We start from the raw sequence: 18,184 nt of genomic DNA on the forward strand, positions 1-18,184 counted from the left end.
ACTGAATTGCCACAGCTGCAAGACAGCGGCCATTTCTCTGGGAAATCAGTTCCACGGTGCAAGGCTGAACGGTTCTCCACGCGGTCGACATGTGGGAGTCACCTGGAGCGTTTCGCAAGCGTGCTGGGCCCCCACCCCCCCACCAGGGTGTTTGTAGTTTACTGGTCTGATCTAGGGTGAGACTTCAGTATTTTTTTAAAGCTCCTCGTGAAGCTTTTGTGTACAGTCAGGATTGAGAACCAGCGTCATATAAAAAAATACTTTGCAGGGGCCAGCGTGGTAACGTAGCAGGTTGGACCGCTGCCACCAGCAACCCCAGCATTCCATAGGGGCGCTGGTATGAGTCCCGGCTACTACACTTCCAATCCAGCTCCCTGGTAATGCGCCTGGGAAGGCAGCAGAAGGTGGCCCAAGTGCTTGGGCCCCTGCACCCACGTGGGAGACTCCGATGAAGCTCCTGGCTTTGGCCTGGCTCAGCCCTGGCCACTGCAGCTGTTCGGGGAGTGAATCAATGGATGGAAGATTTCTCTCTCTCTCTCTCTCTCTCTTTCTCTAACTCTGTCTCTCAAATTAATAAAAATAAAAAGCTTAACAAAATACTTTCTATCACTAGGCTAATCCTCCGCCTGCGGCACCGTCACCCCAGGTTCTCGTCCCAGTTGGGGCACTGAATTCTGTCCTGGTTGGTCCTCTTCCAGTCCAGCTCTCTGCTGTGGCCCAGGAGGGCAGAGGAGGATGGCCCAAGTACTTGGTTCCCTTTAACCACATGGGAGACCAGGAAGAAGTACCTGGCTCCTGGCTTCGGATCAGCGCAGCGCCAGCCATAGCGGCCATTAGGGGAGTGAACCAACGGAAGGAAGACCTTTCTCTCTGTCTTTCACTGTCTGTAACTCTTTCTCTCTCTCTCTCTCTCTCACTGTAACTCTGCCTGGCAAAAAAAAAAAAAAAACTTTCCAGGTGAATTTTTTTTTTTTTTGACAGGCAGAGTGGACAGTGAGAGAGAGAGAGAGACACAGAGAAAGGTCTTTCTTTGCCGTTGGTTCACCCTCCAATGGCCGCCACAGCCGGTGCGCTGCAGCCGGTGCACTGCGCTGATCCGATGGCAGGAGCCAGGTGCCTCTCCTGGTCTCCCATGGGGTGCAGGGCCCAAGCACTTGGGCCATCCTCCACTGCACTCCCTGGCCACAGCAGAGAGCTGGCCTGGAAGAGGGGCAACCGGGACAGAATCCGGCGCCCCGACCGGGACTAGAACCCGGTGTGCCAGCGCCGCAAGGCAGAGGATTAGCCTAGTGAGCCGTGGCGCCGGCCCTCCAGGTGAATTTAAAACATGTGGCCAGCAAAACAAATTCAGAAGAAAATACACTAAAATGTTCACATATCTTTATAAAATCATAGTAGGAAAGGATTTCATGAACAAGACACAAAGTACAGGCCGGCACCGCGGCTCACTAGGCTAATCCTCTGCCTGTGATGCCGGCACACCGGGTTCTAGTCCCAGTCGGGGGGCCAGATTCTGTCCCGCTTGCCCCTCTTCCAGGCCAGCTCTCTGCTGTGGCCCGGGAGGGCAGTGGAGGATGGCCCAAGTGCTTGGGCCCTGCACCCCATGGGAGACCAGGATAAGTACCTGGCTCCTGCCATCGGATCAGCGCGGTGCGCCGGCCGCGGCGGCCATTGGAGGGTGAACCAATGGCAAAAGGAAGACCTTTCTCTCTGTCTCTCTCTCTCACTGTCCACTCTTCCTGTCAAAAAAAAAAAAAAAAAAAAAAAAAAAGATACAAAGTACAAACAAAAGACTGGTATAGGTGGCATTGCAATCAAAATTTTCCTATGAAGAATGACATTAATAAAGTTAAATCAATCCACGAGACCAGCATTGCGGCAGGCAAATTAAGCCACCACCTGTGATATCGGAATCCCATATGGGACACTGGCATCCCACATCAGAGCACCGGATGGAGTCTTGGTTGTTTCCTTTCTGACCCAGCTCCCTACTAATTCACCTGGGAAGACAACAGAAAATGGGTCCCTGCTGCCTACATGGGCAACCCAGACGGAGTTCCAGACTCCTGGCTTCAACCTGGCCCAGACCTGTCTGTTGCAGACATTGGGGAGTGAACCAGCAGATGGATGACCTCTCTCTGTCTCTCTCAGTCTTTCAAATAAATAAATAGTAAATCATTTTTTAGTAAAAGATAATCCATAGATACAAAGCATATAACTTAAAAGATTAATTATCTAAATATATATACACACTTGTATGTATATCTTTATGCATGTTTCTTAACTCCTACAGATCAACAAGAAAGAACACAATGGCAATTAGGAATGCATAAAGGCAGAATTACCTTTATTACTTTTTTAAAGATTTGCTTTATTTTTTTTTTTAATTTTTTTATTTTTTGACAGGCAGAGTGGACAGTGAGAGAGAGAGAGAAAGGTCTTCCTTTGCCGTTGGTTCACCCTCCAATGGCCGCCGCGGCCAGCGCACTGCGGCCGGCCCATCGCACTGATCCAATGGCAGGAGCCAGGTGCCTCTCCTGGTCTCCCATGGGGTGCAGGGCCCAAGCACTTGGGCCATCCTCCACTGCACTCCCTGGCCAGCAGAGAGCTGGCCTGGAAGAGGGACAACCGGGACAGAATCCGGAGCCCCAACTGGGACTAGAACCCAGTGTGCCGGCGCCACAGGCGGAGGATTAGCCTAGTGAGCCACGGCACCGGCCAAGATTTGCTTTATTTATTTGGAAGGCAGAGGAAGAGAGAAGGAGAGAAGGAGAGACAGAGAGACAGAGAGACAGAGGAAGGTCTTCCAGCCACTGGTTTACTCTCCAAAGAGCCACAGCAGCCAGGACTGATCTAAGCAGAAGCCAGCTGCTTTGAACTCCACCTAGGTCTCCAGTGTGGGTGCAGGGGCCCAGCACTGGGGTCATCACTCGCTGCTTTCCCAGGAGCATTAGCCAGAGAGCTGGATCAGAAGCAGAGCAGCTGGGTCAGAACCAGCATCTGATTTGGAAGGCTGGTGTCACAGGCAGTGGCTTATTCCACTGGGCCACAGACCAGCCCGAGGCAGACTGACCTTTAGCCTCTAACACAGCTCCAGGTCCGGAGCCAGCTGGCTAGGGAACCAGAGACGGGAGACTCTTCCCATCATCCCTTTAGGAATTTGAATCAGATGAATGTTTTGCCTGGCTGGCACAATTGCTAATGTCAAGAGCAAATACCAAATAGTAAATTCACCAATAAACATGAGAAGTGCTCACCCTTCCCATAACAAAAGTGCTAATGAAAAAACAATTTTCAAAATAATTTTAAAATACTCTTTTATATCCACCAGACTGAAAGGACAACCCAAATACTAGTGAAACAGGACCTCTCATATTTCTGGTGAGACTGGAAATCAGTTACAAGGCTCTTGGGGGCACTACTTGGCAGTGTCTTATCAGGCGCACTGTATGACCCAGCAATCCCAGTACTGGCCTACACACCAGACAAGACAGACAAGTAGATATTCAATGCAGTATTGTTTAAAATAGTGAGAAGGGCCGGTGTTGTGGCGTAGTGGGTAAAGCCACCGCCTGCAGTGCCTGCATCCCACATGGGGTTCTGGCCACTCCACTTCCAATCCAGCTCCCTGATAATGCACCTGGGAAAGCAGCAGAAAACGGCCCAAGTGCTTGGGCCCCTGCACTCAGGTGGGAGACTCAGATGAAGCTCCTGGCTCCTGCTTTGGCCTGGCCCAGCCCTGGCCATTGTAGCCACTTGGGGAGTGAACCAGCAGATGGAAGCTGACTCTCTTGTCTCTCCCTCTCTGTAACTCTGCCTTTCAAATAATTTTCTTTTTAAGAGCCTCCTCAGGGGCCGGTGCTGCAGCATAGTGGGTTAAGCCGCCACCTGCAGTGCTAGCATCCCATTTGAGTGACAGTTCAAGTCCCAGCCACTCCACTTCTGATCTAGCTCCCTGCTAATGGCCCTGGGAACAAAGAGGTCCAAGTGCTTGGGCCCCTGCACCCATGCAGGAGACCCAGATGAAGTTCCTGGCTCCTGGCTCCTGGCTTTGGCCTGGCCTAGCTCTGGACATTGCAGCTGTTTGAGGAGTGAGCCAGCAGAAGGAAGATCTTGATCTCTCTCTCTCTCTGTAACTCTGTCTTTCAAATAAATAAAATCTTTTTTTTTTAAAGATTTTATTTATTTGAAAGGCAGAGTTACAAAGAGGCAGAGGCTGAGACACAAGAAAGGTCTTCCATCTGCTGGTTCACTCTCCAAATGGCCACAATGGCTGGAGCTGCGCCGATCAGAAGCCAAGAGCCAGGAGCTCCTTCTAGGTCTCCCACTTGGGTGTGGGGGCTCAAGGACTCTGGCCACTGCTTTCCCAGGCACATCAGCAGGGAGCTGGATCAGATGTGGAGCAGCCGGGACTCAAATCGGAACATATATGGGATGCCAGTGCTGCAGGCCGAGGCTTTAACCTGCTGCACCACAGCGCCAGCCCCTAAAATAAATCTTTTTTTTTAAAAAGTGAATTTATTTTGGTACAGAAAAAAATTGAAACCATATACCTCTTTTTTTCATAACATACATTTCTGTGAACTTTTGAAAGACTCTTCTTATGCATAGTTTCCAAAAATTTGTAAGCTTATCTTTTAATTCCATTTTCTGCAAATTCTTTGAAGTACTCCTGTACATCAAAATTAAAATACCAGAATATTTGGGGCGGGCGCTGTGGCACAGTGGGTGAAGCCACCGCCTGTGGTGTCGGAATCCCATATGGGCGCCGGTTCGAGTCCTGGCTGCTCCACTTCCAATCCAGCTCTCTGCTATAACCTGGGAAAGCAGTAGAAGATGGTCCAAGTTCTTGGGCCGTTGCACTCACATGGGAGACCCAGAAGAAGCTCCTGGCTTCGGATCAGCACAGCTCCAGCCATTGCGGCCAATTGGGGGGTGAACCAGCAGATGGAAGACTCTGTGTGTGTGTGTGTGTGTGTGTGTATCTCAGACTTTCAAATAAATAAATAATTTTTTTAAGATTGACTTATTTATTTGAAAGTCAGAGATACACAGAGAGAGGAGAGGCAGAGAGAGAAAGAAGTCTTCCGTCCGATGGTTCACTCCCCAGATGGCTGCAACAGCCGGAGCTGCTCCGATCCAAAACCAGGAGCCAGGAGCTTCCCCCAGGTCTCCCACAAGCGCGCAGGGGTCCAAGCACTTGGACCATCTTCTACTGCTTTCCCACGCCATAGCAGAGAGCTGGATCAGAAGTGGAGCAGCCAGGACTTGAACCGGTGCCCATATGGGATGCTGGCGCTTCAGGCCAGGGCGTTAACCCACTGTGCCACAGCGCTGGCCCCTAAATAAACAAATCTTAAAAAAAAAAAAAAAATGCCAAAATACTGTAAGTTACTTACAGGCAACAGAAAATAATACAAAAACATACACAGGAGTGATAAACACCATTTTCATGAGATACTACTTATGGGGAGGGAGGGAAGAGAAAAGGATTAGGGAGAAAAAACAAAGGGAACAGATTTTGGCAGAGCGGGCTTAAGACATCCCTTGAGATACCCACATTCCACCCATATCAGAGTCCCTGGAGTCTCTGGTCCAGCTCCACTATCCATTCCAACTTCCTGCTAATACACACGTTGTCAGGCAGCAAGAGGTGGCTCGAGTACTTGGGTTCCTACCACCCACAAGGAAGAAAACCCAGGTGCGGTTCCTAGTTCTTGGTTTCCACTTGGCCCCGTCCCAGCTGCTGCAGGTATTTGGAGAGTGAACAGCAGATAAAGATCTGTCTGTCTCATAAGATCAAAATAATTTTTTACAAAAGAAAACCAGAACGCTTCAGCAGTATCTGTAACATCTTATCTCTATAATGAGAGAAGTAGGCATGATACAGTGAACTCCGGCCAGTTCAGAGGGGTCGGGGTGGGGGGTGTAAGAGGCTCCTCCTGCAGGGGCAGGTCCCAGCCACTCTGGAGACCAAATGCAGGACCAGCACCATGGCTGCAAGACACAGCATCCTGAGTCCAAACGGGAACGGCGCGGCTGATGGAAGAGGCCTGGGGGGTTTTAATTGCACCTCCTCCCTGGCGCTTTATGGCTTCATGAAGTCCCGTGTGGCAGCCCGGTAGATGCTTAGAATGTAAATGCACTGAAAGCGTTCCAATGCCTGCAGCGCCCACATTCCATATGGGTGCTGGTTCGAGTCCCAGCTGCTCTTCTTCCAATCCAGCTCTCTGCTGTGGCCTGGGAAAGCCAAGTGCTTAGGCCCCTGCACCCACATGGGAGACCTGGAAGAAGCTCATGGCTCCTAGCTTCAGCCTGGCCCAGCCCTGGTTGTTGTGGCCATCTGGGGAGTGAACCAGCAGATAGAAAAATCTCTCTTTTTCAAATAAATAAATAAATCTTAAAAAAAAAAAAAATGGAGTCTTCTCTGCTGGAACCAAACCTTGGCTAGCTGGATCCGTTTTGAGACAAACATGGCCCAAAAGCCACATTTGCAAAAGAGTGAGGAAGTACAGAACAGTGTGGAGCAGAGCCAAGAGCATGCGCCCCCGTCCATTCAGAAGTTCAAACTTCATCCCTGCCAAGTTCAAGGGGTCTTCAAAAAGATCATGAACTTGTGTATTGGAAAAACTGCATGGTTTTCAAAATAATTCTGTACTGAAATAAACTTATCTTTTTTCCACTAATGTTTAATGTGTATTTAAGAGACAGCTGCAGTCCACTGGTTCACTCCCCAAATGCCTGTGATGGCTGGCACTGGACCAGGCCAAAGCCAAAAGCTGGGAACTAACTGAGTCCAGGTCTCCAACATGGGTGGCAGGAGTCTAGCTACTTGGGCCATCACTGCTGTCACCCAGAGTTCATTAGCAGAAAGCTGGAGCCGGGAGCCAGGGCTGGGAATCCAACACGCGATGCAGGCAGCTTTTGAGGCAGCATCGTAAGTACTAGGCCAAACACCAGCCCCAAACTTACTCTTCTGCCCATGAACTTTCTGAAGAAACCGCATGTGACCTGAGTGATCCTGGACCAAGTCACCCGACCCTGGGGAGGCCTGGCCTCCTTACCCAGAAGGGGTAATAACCCTCACTCCGTCTCCTTGAGAGGCTCAGTAATACTGGTGCCTAAGTGTCAACATCTTTTGAAATTTTTGCCAATCGGACTGGGATACTTTTTTTATTTTTTTTAAAGAGTTTTGAGCACTTTCTTTGTTTCTTTCTTTCTTTCTAAGATTTATTTATTTATTTGAAAGTCAGAGTTACACAGAGAGAGAGAAGGAGAGGCAGAGAGAAAGAGAGAGAGAGTCTTCCACCCACTGGTTCATTCCCCAATTGGCCACAGCAGCCAGAGCTGCACCAATCCAAGGCCAGGAACCAGGAGCCAGGAGCTTCTTCTGGGTCTCCCATGTAGGTGCAGGGGCCCAAGGACTTGGGCCAACTTCCGCTGCTTTCCCAGGCCACAGCAGAGAGTTGGATCAGAAGTGGAGCAGCCGGAATTCAAACCAGTGCCCATCTGGGATGCCAGCACGGCAGGCGGTGGCCCTACCCGCTAGGCCACAGCACTGGGGAACCTTTTAAAAATTCGTCATCCATTTCGCCATCTTCCTAAACAGTTAAGGGAACATAAAACCTGTGTGGATGACTCAGGGTCACAGCCATCAGCAAAGCACCAATTACCCAAGTGATGAGCCTGCCGAGCAGGTGTGTCAGGCCACTGCCCCCACGCAAATGACCCCAGCTCTCCGCAGGGACCTGCTCGCCCTGAGCCTCCCGGTGACCACTTTCTCTCTCCGGGCTGCCTCCTCCACCCTCCTTTATTTGCTGCTGCTTATCTACGGTGGGACTGGGAAGAGGAGGCCGCCGCTTAACATGTCCAAGTCAAACTGGTTCTCAGGAGGCTGGCGAGACGAAAATGGAGGAACGTGCTGGCTGATGCGAGGCCTCCTGGGCTGTAGGAGGGACTTCAGAGAGTGCGGGGGAAATGGAAAGAAAATGTGTGGGGGTGGGGACTGGGCCCAGCACCTGAGACAGCCCTTGGGATGGCCACTTCGCACACTGGAGTACCTGGGTATCAGTCACAGTTTTGCTGCCGACTCCAGCTTCCTGCCAGTAGGCACCCTGGCCGGCAGCAGGTGATAACTCAGGTCACTGGGCCCGTGCCACCCACATGGGAGACCCAGACTGAATTCCCGGGAAGACAGGTGGCGAGGACTGCAGATGCCCTTACCCTCCCGGAGGCTGGAGGCATCCAGGGCGGCCTGCCCTGTGTCAGCCCAGCTGACCGCAGGTGCACTGCCTAGGCATCTTTCACCCGGGACACTCTGAGACAGGAACAGGACATCTGCGAACAGCACGGGAATTTCTCTAGTTCCTAAGGTTTCAACACACAGAGGGTTTCCTTTAGTTTGACAACCATTTCTTGGAATCCTATTGCACAGGCATTGAGGATGCGGGGGGAATGAGCAGGACACGTGGAGGCAGGCAGCCTGTTTCTCTCCATAAACCCTGCTGCCCACTGCCCCAGAGCCCTGGTTTACGGAAGTGATAGACAGGGAGCTGCAGAGCTTCCAACGCCCGCTGGCCACATCTCTCCTTGTGGCACCCCTGCCTCCCATCCTCCTGTCTCTAGCAAGAAACAGAGCAACGTCTAGCAGCCCCCAACCATTTGCCTGTCGCTCCCCCTCTTCGTGGAGGAACGACACAGGACCCTGCGCTGTTCTTTTGTCTGCTCGGCCCTCCCCGGGTTTGCTGCTGGTTCTTTCCGGGTTGGCTACCGACCCTTCCACCTCTGTGGAAGGGCGGTTCCCCCTGCCGCTTTCCCCACTTCCGCGGGGGAGCAGCACACTGCCGGCCGGCTCGCTCAGGGGTTGTCTCTCTCCTCCTTTATAGTCCTCTTCCACCAATCCCAACTCTGCTACCCACACGCCGAGTACGCTGCTCTCCTCCAATCAGGAGCAGGTCCTACAGTTTATTGGTTCAACTGGAGGCAGCTGTGTAGAAGCTGTTTCCTCCTCTCCCAGCGCCATATTGTGGGAGAGCAGATGCATAGAATAAGTCTTAATTCCAGTAACTTAGTCTAGTCCGAGTTGCTCCAGTTGCTCCCCACACTTGCCCAAGGCAGCCACCTCCACACCCTCTGGAATCTTCTCCAGCCCCATAGTCTGCTCAACGTGAAACAGAGGCCAAATCCATAAAAATCCAGCTCTTGCGCAGTCAGGGCTGCCTCCCAAAAAACCAACCAAGACTGTGTTCCAGAAGAATCATCTACCCCAGCAGCTAAGATGCCCACATCCCACGGTAAAACACCTGGGTTCAGTTCTCAGCTCCTGATTCTGATTTGCAGCTCCCTGTTAACGCAGACTCCGGGAGCTGATGGTGCTGGCTCAAGGAACTGGAGTCCTGCCGCTTAGGTGAGAGAAGATCTGGAGCGAGTTCCTGGCTCCTGGCTTCAGCCCTGCCCCAGTGCAGGCCCGGTGTTGTAGGCACCTGGGCAGTGAACCAGCAGATGGTGCTCCCTCCCTCCAGCTCTCTCTTTTTCCCTCTCTCTCTCTGTATGCCTCTCAAGTAATTTGAAATCCACGCATAGAGAGGTCTTTAAAACGTTCATGAAAAATGCATATTAAGAAAAAAAAAATACAGGGGCTGGCGCTGTAGCATAGCGGGTTGGGCTGCCACCTGCAGTGCCGGCATCCCATGTTGGCACCAGTTCGGGTCCCAGCTGCTCCACTTCCGATCCATCTCTCTGCTATGACCTGGGAAAACAGTAGAAGATGGCCCAAGTGCTTGGGCCCCTGCACCTGTGTGGGAGACATATAGGAAACTCCTGGCTCCTGGCTTCGGATCAGCACAGCTCCGGCCGCTGCAGCCAGTTGGGGAGTGAACCAGTGGATGGAAGACCTCTCTCCCTCTCTGCCTCTCCTTCTCTCTGTGTAACTCTGACTTTCAAATAAATAAATAAATCTTTTAAAAAGAAAAAGAAAAAATACTATCCACGGCCTTCAAAATTTCTAGCACCAAAGTAAACTTGATTTCTAATTTCATTTTCTACAAACTCCTTCGAGTACTCTCATATAGTCCTACTCTCCCTTTTATTTGCATTCCCAGATGGCCCAGCCTACCCAGAGCTAGACAGGACCCCTCTCCCCCACTGCCCCGTCCCATGGGATCAAAGCTCCAAGCTGGGATTACTCAGGGGGTGGGACGCCAGCACCAGCCCACTGACCTGCGCACTGCTGTGCATAACAGAGATGAGTGAAGCATAGTTGCTGTTGTTGAAATAAAGACAACAGAGGAGGGGACCCATAGCAGGGCTAGCCTCTGTCCTTGGGAAGCCGACACCCAGAGGGGCTGCCGGCCTCTCCCAGTGGGCCAGGTGTGGATGACAAGCTGGCCAAGCCTGCCCGGTGTCCCCGAAGCCAGCCAACTTCACAAACATGCTTGGGACAGACGGCTCAGGGCCCTTCTCTTGCAACTTCCTCTGAGGCCAGATGGTATCTAGCTCTCTACCCCAACTCGCAGGCCTGGAGTTCCTTCCTCACGGCGGCTGCCAGGCTGCTCAGCCTGCACCGCCAGGCCCTGGGAGGGAGAGGGCTGGCCAATGACCACTTGCCTGTGCCTGGCCCTCCACACCCATCGCACACTTCCTGAGCCAGGGCAGGGCCCCCAGGAAACAGCTGACCACAATTTTGACAAGAGGCCCGGGCTTCCAGCTGAGGGAGTGGCCATCGGGTCAGCTGGGTTGGGGGGGAGGGGCCTGCAGCTGGGGGACAGACAAGCCTGACTCTGGGTTCCCCTGGGCTCTGGCATCCCGTTACTTTACATTCTGGGCCTGAAGAGAAGCCGGCATGGCTTCCTGGGACTAGCTCTCACCACCTTTCTGGCTCTCCAAGCAGCTCCACCCACCACCCGCCCCAGCCCCCTACTCCCACCCTTATCTGGATGAGGTTTGCGGGGGAGGGGCAGCCTGCCTTCCCAGCTGTGTGGCCCTGGGGAGAGGCCAGCGACAAAGGTGTGATTCATCAGGGCTGGTTGGAAACAGGGGGAATTCCAGGGATCAGAGCCTCTCCATCAAGTACCTGTACCCCACCCCACCCCATCCTCACATCCTCCACCACCTGCCACCAGGGGTTGGATGGAAAAGGTTCACCAGCTAGGCAGGCTTCGTGGGTCTTCCCTCTTGACCCACCCCTGCCCCACACTGGCAGCCAAAGCTTTCCATCTCCAGTCCTCAGCGCTACCCCAGCAGCACCGGGCCCTCGACGCTGCTGCACACTCGGCCAAGCCCTGAATGCCAGCTCTCGCCTTGCTCACTCTCACAGCGCCACTCTGACATGCTAGGCGCGATGACTAACTCCCTTTTACGGGTGAGAAACGCAAGCTCAAAAGACTCAAGCCCCACATCAACAGCCCCGGGGCTACACTCAGGCTGGGCTGTGAGCCCAGGTGCGTCCAACCCCCAGCCCCGACGTGGGGGCCTGAACTGGGCGTCCAGGATGGAAAGTCAGACACGAAGGAAAATAGGAGGGGCCTTCCAAGAGCTTATGGAAGACGCAATTGGAAGACAGGCTTATCTGGGTGCTCAAAAGAGGAGCTTGAAATGCATGGTTTCTTTATAAATATGCATGCTCCATGGAGAACCCTGAATCTCCTGCTGAAGTGTCCCTGGCTACCGCATCTGTCATCTCTCTGGCATCTGGCATCTCGCCCCTCCCAGGACAATTCGCAGCGACCTTATCGCATTTCTCTGCTTATCAGTGACACATCATGTGTCTCCTGGATCCACCTTTGGTAGCATCAGCTCCCTGAAGCCAGAGGTGGCTGGACAGTGTGTCCACTGCTGGGTCCTCCCAACACCGTGCCTAGCATTCAAATACAGTAGCTGCTGAATAAATCACTGTTGACCGATACACACAACAAGAAGCAGGGGTGCAGGCAGACAAAGAGGACAACTCCACCACCTGGAAACAGCGAGGAAAGCTGAGAAGAGGCAGTGAGGGGAACCTGCCCAGGGGTGAGGTGTGGCCCCAAGGAAAGCCTGTCAAGAGGAATCCAGGGGAGGCGGCACTGTGGTGTAGCATATAAAGCCGCTACCTGCGGTGCCGGTTTAAGTCCTGGCTGCTCCACTTCTGATCCAGCTCCTTGCTGTGGCCTGGGAAAGCAGTAGAAGATGGCCCAAGTCCTTGGGCCCCTGCACCCACATGGGAGACCCGGAAGAAGCTCCTGGCTCCTGGTTTTGGACAGGCACAGTTCTGGCCGTTGCAGCCATCTGGAGAATGAACCAGTGGATGGAAGATCGATCTCTTTCTCTCTCTCTCTGCCTTTCAAATAAATAAATAAATCTTAAAAAAAAAAAAAAAGAGGAATCGAGGGTCTGTTATGAGGCGGAGACCCTTCCTGTTGGCATCAGGGATCCCCACTGCTGCAGGGTAGGGCAGCCAGGCGGACGAGGGCAGGCCTGCAGCCCCAGAACAAAGGCCTGTGGACACGCAGCTGGCCAGGGAGGCCACACAGAGCAGCAGTGGGCCCGAAGGGCAGCCTGGGAAGAGGTGGGGAGGGGAGGGCAGATGAGGAGCTTAAGGCAGCCCTGACTACAGCTGCAAAGGCAACACCCAGCAGCCCAGCACCCTTCCCCCACAGATTAGCAGAGGGCTCCAGAACTCACCCTCGAGGCCAGGGTGCAGCCAGGGCCCAGTGAGGAGGTGGACATGGAGGGGGCAGCCGGAATGCACTCCGATCTTCCCCTTGCAGCTCTGGTGCACCCCAGGCCGTGGCCTTTGGCCCCCTCCACTGTAAACACAGTGACCCTGAGATAGCTATGGATTTGGTAAGGCAAATGTTTACTCTGGAGCCGAGATAGTGGCAGGCCTGGGGTGTAAACTTCCACACTCCCGCTATCCGCCACCCCCTGTGGCAGCCAGTAAGCCGTAAAGCCCCCTCCCAAGGACCCCTCCTGTTTACCCACACAGGATCCCTGCACACCAGCTAGGAGGGAAAGCAGAGAGGTAGCCCCACTCGGCTCAGTCAGAAAAGATTAAGGGCGGAAATCTGAGCTCTGGCCCCCATGCAGCCGCAGGGACCCTGCTAAAGTCACCAGCCCCATCTGGGCTTGGGCGTGTCAAGGAGGCAGCTCCCCCTGGGGCCCACCAGCCCCAGTGGCTCTATGCTGGTCTCCTGCTGGTACTACCCAGCAGGGGCCAAGGTCAGGTGCTCCCTCACGCCCCCTGCTGTGTCCATTCCAAAATGAGGGTCCTTCCAAAAGTCTGTGGAAGGGGAGGGGCAGGAGTTTGGCACAGCAGCCAAGACACGGCTTAGAACACCTTGCATCCCACAGCCAAGTCCACTGCCAGATGGAGCCAAGACACAGCTTAGAACACCTTGCATCCCACAGCCAAGTCCACTGCCAGATGCAGCTTCCCGGGAAGCATGGCTCAAGCAGCTGGGGCCCTGTCGCTCCACCCACATGTGGACTGAGTTCTGGCTCTTGGCTGGGGACTGGCCCAGCCCTGCCTGTTGGCATTTTAGGGAGTGAATCAGCAGATGAGAGGGGTGTGTGTGTGTGTGTCTGCCTTTTGGATAAATAACTTTTCAGTTTGTGGAAAATGGGATTAAAAGTTGATTTGAGGGCAAATAATTTTGAAATCCATACATTCAGGGCAATCTTGTAACAGTTCGTTGAAAATGTGTACTAGGGGGGAAAAAACTATGCATGGAGTCAAGGGGTTGTGCAGTGGCACCTTCCAGAAAGGAGTGGGTGGAACCTGGGCGGTGGGGGGCGGGGCACAGGCAGCAGGAGTGCTAACTGCAGGAGCACCAACGGGCCAGGTCCTCCCAGCCGGCCCCCAGCCCAGAACCACGGGGAGGGGGCACACACAGCGGTTCTCACTCCACCCTCCTGCAGCCCAGGCTACTGCTGTGCGCTGCGGCAGAGCCCCGGCCCCTCCCTGCACTGTCACACCTCTCCCTTGCTTATCACTTCCCAAGCAAGCGCCAAGTGCCTGGGACGCCAGCAGAGGCGCAGCTGGGGACGCTCTGGGAACCCCCGGTGCAGGGTTCCCTATAGAGAGCCGCAGTCTGGGCCGCCCGGGGCCCCGATGCAGGGGCGCAGGGGTCGGGCCGCGGCATCTGCCGCCCGCAGAGCGCAGCGAATGACCTCCTCCACGGCCGCTAACTGCCGCCCCAAAGCCACACCTCTCCACCTCCAACCTTTACGTTTCCCGGGCCCGTGCTTCCTTTTGTTTTCGAAAGTAGTTCCTGAGAGCCGACGCAGCTAACCTAAACAACTTCTTGGAAATTTCACGCCTCACCCAGGCGTCCTGAACCAGAGGCCGGGGGAGGGAGGGTGCCAGTGACCAACCGATTCCTGGGGCGGGAGACGTCCAGGCGGCGGGGGGTGGGGAACCAGCGGCCCCCGAGCTCGGGGATCCCCAACACCCCGTTTCTGGCGCCTCCCTCCCCTCTCACCCCTCCAGGATGGAGAACTGAGATTCCCGAGGGCCAGCACCGTGGGGCTCCGACCCGGAACAGGCTGCGGGCGCACGGGACCAGAGGTTAAGGTCCTTCCCCGGAAGGGTCCACCCCGCCTGGGCCCATAGGACCAGCCCAGCGCCGGCCCTCGGGCGCCCGGGCGCGCAAGGGGAGCAGCAGGGCGCCGCCTCCCCGCCTGCCTGGATTTCCAACTGAGCCTCCCGCAAGCCACCCGGCGCGCGTTCGTTCCTTTTGTTTCCGGGATGGGCGCAAAAGGGTCTCCTGGCGCTATGCTCCCGCGCTCTAACCCAAGAAGGAGCCAGCACGGCCCGGGGCCCTCACCCCGCACGAGGCTGCTTGCGGAGGGAGCCCGGCAGGGCAGGAGTCCCGGCCTCGGGCCCCCAGCCCCTTCGCCCGCTGCGTAGAGGCAGCGGAAGAACCGAGGGACACTCACCGAGCGGTCGCCGCGCGCTGCTCCGGACACTAAGGGCGCTCGGCGCTGCCCAGGTGGCGCCGCGACGCGGGCGCGAGTTTGAAAGTCGCTCTCGGAAGGGGCTGTGGCTGCCGGCCGCCCCCGCCCTCCGCCGGCGCCTCCGCGGTCCGGGCCAGGTCCAGCTGTGCGCACAGCCCCCCCAGGGACCCCAGCCCGCGCGCCGCTGCCTAGCGCCCGGCAGGAAATGGGGGCCGAGCCTAGCCCGAGCCGCCGCAGGAGGGAGGGAAGGGGAGAAGGAGGGAGGGAGCCAGGGAGGGGCGGGCCAGGAATTTTTCCAGGAGGTGGAGACTCGGGCCCGCGGCTGGAATCCGGAGATTGGCAGCTCCGCGGGGGCTGGGGGAACCTTCACAGCGCTGCCGGCTGGAGCCCGGACTCAAGGCTGCTTTGGCCGCGGGACTTGGGCGCGGCTAATGATTAACGGCCGCAGGTGGGGCGGGCGCAGCCCCTCCCGGGCTGCCTAGGTGCGCTCAGGTACCGAGGCGCTCCTGTTGGGGGCCACCCGGTGTCACAGCTTTGGTGTCACCGCCTCCCGGGAGCGCACTGGACAGCCATAACACCCCCCACCAAAGAGGGCTTTCCCCCAAGTGACTCTAGGCGGCTCGGATTTGGCGGTCCCTATCCTACCTGAGCAGCTCCGCTAGTCCGAAAGGCGTGTCCTGGTTTCCTCCCTGAGACCCCTTACAGATGTAAATCCAAGCCTCCAAGGAGCTCCCAGGGAAGAGATAAAGCTGATAATTTGAGGGCGTGCACCAAAGGGGCTGTTCGGCGGGAAAATAAGATGCAGACACACCTGGTTGGTGGCACACCTTGTTTTTTGCAAAACACACACAGGGAACTGTGTCCTTATGTCTACGAGTGAGCCTGTGGCCATGCAAAGTTCCGCACCTGGAAGCTGGAGGGTGGAGGGGTGACAGTGGGGACAGGGACATTTGATGCAGACAGGTTAGCTTTTGTGCAACAGCATAAATCTAAAAACTCGTAATAATTCTCCTATAAACATCCTGGGATGGGGGCAGGAGACACTCTTTTCAGGCCACTGTCCAGGAGGACGAATGCAGGGATGGGACACTGACAACCACACCACTGAATCTGTTTGGTGTCCGGGTGTAGACAAGTGTGTATAGGAAACAATTTATAGAATTCTTGTTAAAACCAAACAAGTTGCCTCCGCGAAAAGAAAAAAGAAAAAGCTGCTCAGAGCAAATGTAAACCCCAGGTGATTTGCAGGGAGGGGCAGGGTGGCTGCGGGAGGAAATGGCTTTCAGGTGACTTTGAAACAGGATCCTGGCCAGGGTGAGGTAGAGACAGCCAGCTGCCCTCGCTCCCAGCTGCCGGCCGGGAAGCAGCGAGGGCTGGGCCCACGTTCCCGCAGGAGGGTCCCCTTGAGGCTGGCTCACAGAGCCCCAGACTCCAGCGCTGCCCAGGTGAGCGCCGACTGCAGGCAGGAAGGGAAGGCAGGAGCTGAACTCCCACGCCGGGCAGCCTGCAGGGCTCCCAGCTTGCAGGGAAAGCGAGAAGCTCCAGTCCCCTCCAGCCTGTCCTGGGCTGTCCTCTCTTAGCCTTCCACCCCCTGCTTTGTTTGTTTCTTCTCTGTGCACCTGAACCCTACCCATCCCTTCCTGCCGAAGAAGCCACGGGAGCCAGGACATGGAACAGTGTCAGTGACACGGCTAAGGACTGTCACTCGGTGACTGCCCAGCACAGCTGGGGCCGTGCGCTGCTCCTCACAAGCATCATCTCCCCGAATGAGATGGGAGACTACATCCTTACCCCCATTTTTGTGGAGAGAGCCCTGAGGCTCAGAGGCATGGCCCAGATTGTATAACCAGGCAAAGCAGTGTCACATGGCGGCCCAGGTCCAACATTTGAGTGCTAACTATGTTCTAGTCTTTAGCTGAGTGCTTTATAAGAACAATTGCAGGGCTGGCACTGTGGCGCAGCGGGTTGGCACCCTGGCCTGAAGCACCGCCATCCCATATGGGCTCCGGTTCTGGTCCCGACTGCTCCTCTTCTGATCCAGCTCTCTGCTATGGCCTGGGATGACAGTGGAGGATGGCCCAAGTCCTTGGGCCCCTGCACCTGCATTGGAGACCCAGAAGAAGCTCCTGGCTCCTGGCTTCGGATCAGTACAGCTCTGGCCATTGTGGCCATCTGGGGAGTGAACCTTCAGATGGAAGACCTCTCTCTCTGTCTCTACCTCTCTTTGTAACTCTTTTAAATAAATAAAATAAAATAAAATAAAATAAAATAAAATAAAATAAAAGAACAATTGCAGTGGGGCTGGCTCTGTGGCATAGTAGACTAAACCTCCTCCTGCAGTGCCAGCATCCCTTATGGGCACCAGTTTGAGTCCCGGCTGCTCCACTTCCCATCCAGCTCTCAGCTATGGCCTGGGAAAGCAGTAGAAGATGGCCCAAGTGCTTGGGCCCCTGTACTCATGTGGGAGACCTGGAAGACGCTCCTGGCTCTGGCCACTGTGGCCATTTGGGGAGTGAATCAGCAAATGGAAGACTCTCTCTCTCTGCGTCTGTGTAACTTTGCCTTTCATGTAAATAAAATAAATCTTGAAAAGAAAAAAAAAAAAGAACAATTGCAGTGACAGAAGAAGAAATTGAGGCACAGGCATACAGCAAGCAGCAGGCGGTGGACCTGGAAATCTAAAAGGAAACTCTGCTCTTTAACCATTGACTCCTCTGCTTCCTTTCTGACACTTTGTATATTTGATTCGGCACTTGATTATAATGCCTTCTATTGTTTCTAATTATTTTATATCACCAATTTACTAAAAAGGATTGCAGTCGCCTTGTGTGGCAGAAGTCAATAAAGCAATGCTGATGTCATATGGAACAATGCAAAGATTTCTTGAGAAACCACACGCTCTCACTCCCAAGAATGAAAATCTGTGTGCAGTCCATGCACAGCTCGGAGCCTCTCACCCTCTTACCAGTCCTTACTCCAGCTGTCTCCCCTCTTACTAGATCACTTAGTTTTATATCAATATCTGTATCTCTGTAATGCCCTTCATCAAAGAGATCTCCAACAAATACAGATTAATTCACCTTCAGAGGGGAAATGGCGATGTTCTCCCCATGTGATGGTGAGAAGACCATGATGGGGTTAAGATGACTCCTGTGGGAATCAGTGGCTGGGGGTGTACTCTCCTCTCTCCTCCCTCCTCCTTCCTAACTCTTGGCTGCCAACACTTGCGTGACAATTCCAAATCCCACAGCCG

General features: G+C 54.5%; 1 protein-coding gene across 2 annotated transcripts in view; it reads right to left on the bottom strand.

Moving 5' to 3' along the window:
- PLEKHG3 (pleckstrin homology and RhoGEF domain containing G3) overlaps nt 1-15,070 on the bottom strand; it is a 51,589-nt gene extending 36,519 nt beyond the window's left edge. Inside the window, exon 1 of one of the 2 annotated variants that reach the window (XM_089322033.1) lies at nt 14,914-15,070. The gene's annotated coding sequence lies outside the window, so the exon portion shown is untranslated. Of the gene's footprint in view, nt 1-12,086; nt 12,244-14,913 lie in introns of those variants that run through there. The other variant, XM_089322034.1, reaches the window with a different exon arrangement.
- Between the last annotated feature and the right edge of the window lie 3,114 nt (nt 15,071-18,184).

This window comes from Oryctolagus cuniculus, chromosome 20 (assembly GCF_051225735.1).
Source record: "Oryctolagus cuniculus isolate XC-2025 breed Fujian yellow rabbit chromosome 20, ASM5122573v1, whole genome shotgun sequence".
Lineage (NCBI taxonomy): Eukaryota > Metazoa > Chordata > Mammalia > Lagomorpha > Leporidae > Oryctolagus > Oryctolagus cuniculus.